The sequence below is a fragment of the Oncorhynchus clarkii genome, chromosome 2 (genome assembly GCF_045791955.1).
Source record: "Oncorhynchus clarkii lewisi isolate Uvic-CL-2024 chromosome 2, UVic_Ocla_1.0, whole genome shotgun sequence".
In the NCBI taxonomy this organism is placed as follows: Eukaryota; Metazoa; Chordata; class Actinopteri; order Salmoniformes; family Salmonidae; genus Oncorhynchus; species Oncorhynchus clarkii.
Genome location: NC_092148.1, coordinates 13,416,344 through 13,422,397, shown reverse-complemented (window position 1 = coordinate 13,422,397; position 6,054 = coordinate 13,416,344).

Genomic DNA, 6,054 nt, shown 5'->3' with positions numbered 1-6,054 from the left:
GGGTAAATCAACCACATATCACAATCATTGAGAGTAGACTCTTCTTAAAAATAGCGGTTATCAGCAGAATCAGTGCCAGGAAGAAAAGACAAGTTCAGGTACGAGTGCAAGAAATATAAGGTTGGTGAAGAATTCTGTTTTCAGTTGTTTTTAAAACTTGGGGAGGGATACTGCTGTTCGGTCTTTCTCTGTCTGCAACTGTGAGTCTTGAGTCAACTTCCTTGTCTGAAACAGGAAACTGTGAAATGAGAACAGGAACCAGTCACCAAGTGCAGCAGACAGATTATCAGAAGTGTGATCATACAGTGAGAGCCGACCACTGACTTCCATTTGCATGCTCCATCCTGCACGAAACCCTAGACGTCATGCCTATTAAACCCTGCCCGTTCTCATAGAGGTCATGCCTATGAAACCCTTCCCGTTCTCATAGAGGTCATGCCTATTAAACCCTGCCCGTTCTCATAGAGGCCATGCCTATGAAACCCTGCCCGTTCTCATAGAGGTCATGCCTATTAAACCCTGCCCGTTCTCATAGAGGTCATGCCTATTAAACCCTGCCCGTTCTCATAGAGGCCATGCCTATGAAACCCTGCCCGTTCTCATAGAGGTCATGCCTATTAAACCCTGCCCGTTCTCATAGAGGTCATGCCTATGAAACCCTGCCCGTTCTCATAGAGGTCATGCCTATTAAACCCTGCCCGTTCTCATAGAGGTCATGCCTATGAAACCCTGCCCGTTCTCATAGAGGTCATGCCTATTAAACCCTGCCGTTCTCATAGAGGTCATGCCTATGAAACCCTGCCCGTTCTCATAGAGGTCATGCCTATGAAACCCTGCCCGTTCTCATAGAGGTCATGCCTATGAAACCCTGCCCGTTCTCATAGAGGCCATGCCTATGAAACCCTGCCCGTTCTCATAGAGGTCATGCCTATTAAACCCTGCCGTTCTCATAGAGGTCATGCCTATGAAACCCTGCCCGTTCTCATAGAGGTCATGCCTATGAAACCCTGCCCGTTCTCATAGAGGTCATGCCTATGAAACCCTGCCCGTTCTCATAGAGGTCATGCCTATGAAACCCTGCCCGTTCTCATAGAGGTCATGCCTATGAAACCCTGCCCGTTCTCATAGAGGTCATGCCTATGAAACCCTGCCCGTTCTCATAGAGGTCATGCCTATTAAACCCTGCCCGTTCTCATAGAGGCCATGCCTATGAAACCCTGCCCGTTCTCCAAGATGTCATGCCTATGAAACCCTGCCCGTTCTCATAGAGGTCATGCCTATGAAACCCTGCCCGTTCTCATAGAGGTCATGCCTATTAAACCCTGCCCGTTCTCATAGAGGCCATGCCTATTAAACCCTGCCGATCTCATAGATGTCATGCCTATTAAACCCTGCCCGTTCTCATAGAGGCCATGCCTAGGAAACCCTGCCCGTTCTCATAGAGGTCATGCCTATTAAACCCTGCCCGTTCTCATAGAGGCCATGCCTATTAAACCCTGCCCGTTCTCATAGAGGCCATGCCTAGGAAACCCTGCCCGTTCTCATAGATGTCATGCCTATGAAACCCTGCCCGTTCTCCAAGATGTCATGCCTATGTAAGAATATTTTAAGATAATACACAACGCAGAGGACAAGAAGACTAAAGGTTTTCAGTTCAACATGTTTATAATCTGTGTAGTACTATCAGTCCTGGACTCATAGCTACGTGTGCCACGTTTTCATTGGTCTGAATCGTCTGTACATTGAGTTTAATATAGGACACTTGTTATTTTGCCATAGGCCCAATTTTACTGCAAGGAATTATAATTGGTCAACCATAGGCTAGGGCTGTGGGTTATAAATTACACCCTGTCGCTTTGTTCTGTGGAGAGAATCACACGGGTATCACTGAGGACAGGGGACAGGGGAGAATCACTGAGGACAGGGGAGAATGAACATCTACCTCCCCACAAGATTTGTTCTCTTTCAATAAACCTATTTTCCTCCCCCCTGATTTGCTTTGGGGCCTGTATTGTTGAAGAGTAACATCAACTGCTAACACCTATGAAACCCTGCCTGTTCTCCTCCAAGACATTGCCTATGAAATCCTGCCTGTTCTCCTCCAAGACATTATTGCCTATGAAACATCTATAAAATGAGAAGGATGTAGAGGAGGTACCTTCACGACTGAGAAGGAAAATCTTTCAACACTTTCAACACTTTCAACTATCCACAAAAAATCAGAATGACATGCATTGCTTAAGTCTAGTTTGGAATGTGTTTGCTTTCGGTCCAAAAACAAGTAAATCCTGACAAAAGGAATTTGATCATTTGACAGGGACCCACAAGTTTGATTACATGGGATTGACAGACATGACTTTTGCTTAGTCTATCACTGTCTCCCTCCTCTGTCACATCCTGTCTGTGGTCTCAGAGCTGTTGCCAAGGAAACCAATCGGCCAACATCTCCACTGGTCATGTGGTCTCTCTAAGCCAATAACATTGCATTGCCAAGGAGCTGTGAAAGCCTGCTGTAGTCAACAGAAGGAGGGGGAGAGAGGGGTGTGTGTGGTGTGTTACGTGCACTCACACACTCCATCTCCACCCTACTGATGTGGTCATGATATAAGGCACAAATGATTTTTTATTTTTTTAAATCAGCAGACATTCTCACTGATCAGAAAGCTCTCCAAGACTACCAGTATGCAGAAACTGGTTACATTAGCAGAAATGCATTGAATTGATCCAACACTGCCACCCTGTGTTACAAAGTGGGCATTGCATTGAACAGATTTCCAGTAATGACAACTGCCATCATATGGAGATTAGCTTCTATGGAACACTTACAAGATGCAGAATCAATGTCAGTCTATGCTGTGACTGAGCCCAGTCATAAAATGTATAAGATTGATTGGAATTTCTCAGTCAAATGTGCATTCCTAATGACCAACAACTATTCAATAGACCGACTATCACAGAAACATCATTGGAACTCAAACATGTCAAGCTGAATTAAATGGTATATCAAAGTAAAAAGTACCCTGTCAAAATAGCGAGAATGAATGTTGAAAATACAACCCAATGTCTCTCATTGAGCAAAGTAGATGAGATTGACCACATCACTCTTGTAAGAAACATACTGTTGAAAATTCCAAATTGTTTGTATAATTCACTTACATACAGCTGACACAGTACTTAAGCCACCAGACATAACACCAGGGGTCACTTCACAGTCCCCAAATCTGGAATGCACTCAGGGTAATGCACAGTATCGTATCGAGCGATGGTTGCATGGAACTCACTTACAACTCGGGTCACTCAGGCAAGCGGCAAAAATAGTTTAAAAAAAAACAAAGTGAGGCAACACCTCACGGCCTCTGACCCTGTATGACAGGGATCACCAACTAGATTCAGCCACGGGCCGAATTACAAATCATTTGTAGACTGCAAATGGACCACAAGAAGTCCAAACAGACACTGGACTAAAACATAAAAATGGCAAACCTTGCTTACATTCCTATATGATCAAATATATATCTCTATTATGTGTGGGAATACTTTGGATTACCAAAATTAAAATCACTTTGAGCTGATGTGCTACTGTTTTTTTTTGTTTTTTTACAGTCTTTTATGTCCAACAATAAAAAAATAACTTGGGGGTCCAAATAAAATCACTCGCGGGCCTGAATTGGCTCACCAGTTGGGGAACCCTGCTGCATGACCTAACATCTTGTATGTACAGTTAAAGTCGGAAGATTTTTATTTCACCTTTATTTAACCAGGTAGGCCAGTTGAGAACAAGTTCTCATTTACAACTGCGACCTGGCCAAGATAAAGCAAAGCAGTGTGAACAGACAACACAGAGTTACACATGGAGTAAACAATTAACAAGTCAATAACACAGTAGAAAAAAAAGAGTCTATATACATTGTGTGCAAAAGGCATGAGGAGGTAGGCAGATAATTAAAATTTTGCAGATTAACACTGGAGTGATAAATGATCAGATGGTCATGTACAGGTAGAGATATTGGTGTGCAAAAGAGCAGAAAAGTAAATAAATATAAACAGTATGGGGATGAGGTAGGTAAAATTGGGTGGGCTATTTACCGATAGACTATGTAGCTGCAGCGATCGGTTAGCTGCTCAGATAGCAGATGTTTGAAGTTGGTGAGGGAGATAAAAGTCTCCAACTTCAGCGATTTTTGCAATTCGTTCCAGTCACAGGCAGCAGAGAACTGGAACGAAAGGCGGCCAAATGAGGTGTTGGCTTTAGGGATGATCAGTGAGATACACCTGCTGGAGCGCGTGCTACGGGTGGGTGTTGCCATCGTGACCAGTGAACTGAGATAAGGCGGAGCTTTACCTAGCATGAACTTGTAGATGACCTGGAACCAGTGGGTCTGGCGACGAATATGTAGCGAGGGCCAGCCGACTAGAGCATACAGGTCGCAGTGGTGGGTGGTATAAGGTGCTTTAGTAACAAAACGGATGGCACTGTGATAAACTGCATCCAGTTTGCTGAGTAGAGTATTGGAAGCTATTTTGTAGATGACATCGGCGAAGTCGAGTTTACATAGACTTAGGTTGGAGTCATTAAAACTCATTTTTCAACCACTCCACAAATTTCTTGTTAACAAACTGTAGTTTTGGCAAGTCGGTTAGGACATCTACTTTGTGCATGACACAAGTCATTTTTCCAACAATTGTTTACAGACAGATTATTTAACTTAAAATTGACTGTATCACAATTCCAGTGTGTAAGAAGTTTACATACACTGAGTTGACTGTGCCTTTTAAACAGCTTTGAAAATTCCCCCAAAATATGTCATGGCTTTAGAAGCTTCTGATAGGCTAATTGACATCATTTGAGTCAATTGGAGGTGTACCTGTGGATGTATTTCAAGGCCTACCTTCAAACTCAGTGCCTCTTTGCTTGACATCATGGGAAAATCAAAAGAAATCAGCCAAGACCTCAGAAAAAAATGGTAGACCTCCACAAGTCTGGTTCATCCTTGGGAGCAATTTCCAAACACCTGCAGGTACCATGTTCATCTGTACAAACAATAGTACGCAAGTATAAACACCATGGGACCACGCAGCTGTCATAAGATGCTGGAGGAAACAGGTACAAAAGTATCTATATCCACAGTAAAACAAGTCCAATATCAACATAACCTGAAAGGCCGCTCAGCAAGGAAGAAGCCACTTCTCAAAAACCGCCATAAAAAAGCCAGACTACAGTTTGCAACTGCACATGGGGACAAAGATCATACTTTTTGGAGAAATATCCTCTGGTCTGATTAAACAAAAAATAGAACTGTTTGGCCATAATGACCATCAATATGTTTGGAGGAAAAAGGGGGAGGCTTGCAAGCCAAAGAACACCTTCCCAACCGTGAAGCACGGGAGTGGCAGCATCATGTTGTGGGGGTGCTTTGCTGCAGGAGGGACAGGTGCACTTCACAAAATAGATGGCATCATGAGGATAGGAAAATGATGTTGATATATTGAAGCAACATCTCAAGACATCAGTCAGGAAATTAAAGCTTGGTCGCAAATGGGTCTTCCAAATGGACAATGACCCCAAGCATACTTCCAAAGTTGTGTCAAAATAGCTTAAGGTCAACAAAGTCAAGGTATTGGAATGGCCATCACAAAGCCCTGACATCAATCCTATAGAAAATGTGTGGGCAGAACTGAAAAAGCGTGTGCGAGCAAGGAGTCGTAAAAACCTACCAACTACTAATTAAGTATGTACATTTCTGACCCGACTGGGAATGTGATGAAAGAAATAAAATCTGAAATAAATAATTGTCTCTACTATTATTCTGACATTTCACATTCTTAAAATTGGGTGGTGATCTTAACTGACCTAAGACAGGGAATTTCTACAAGGATTAAATCTCAGGAAATGTGAACAACTGAGTTTAAATGTATTTGGGTATGGTGTATGTAAACTTCCGACTTCAACTGTATATGCTGTGTGTATATATGCAGTACAACAGGACCTTTTAAGTTTTATTGTTCTTATCTGCAACAGCCAATGGGGATCCTAATAAAATACCAAATGAACCA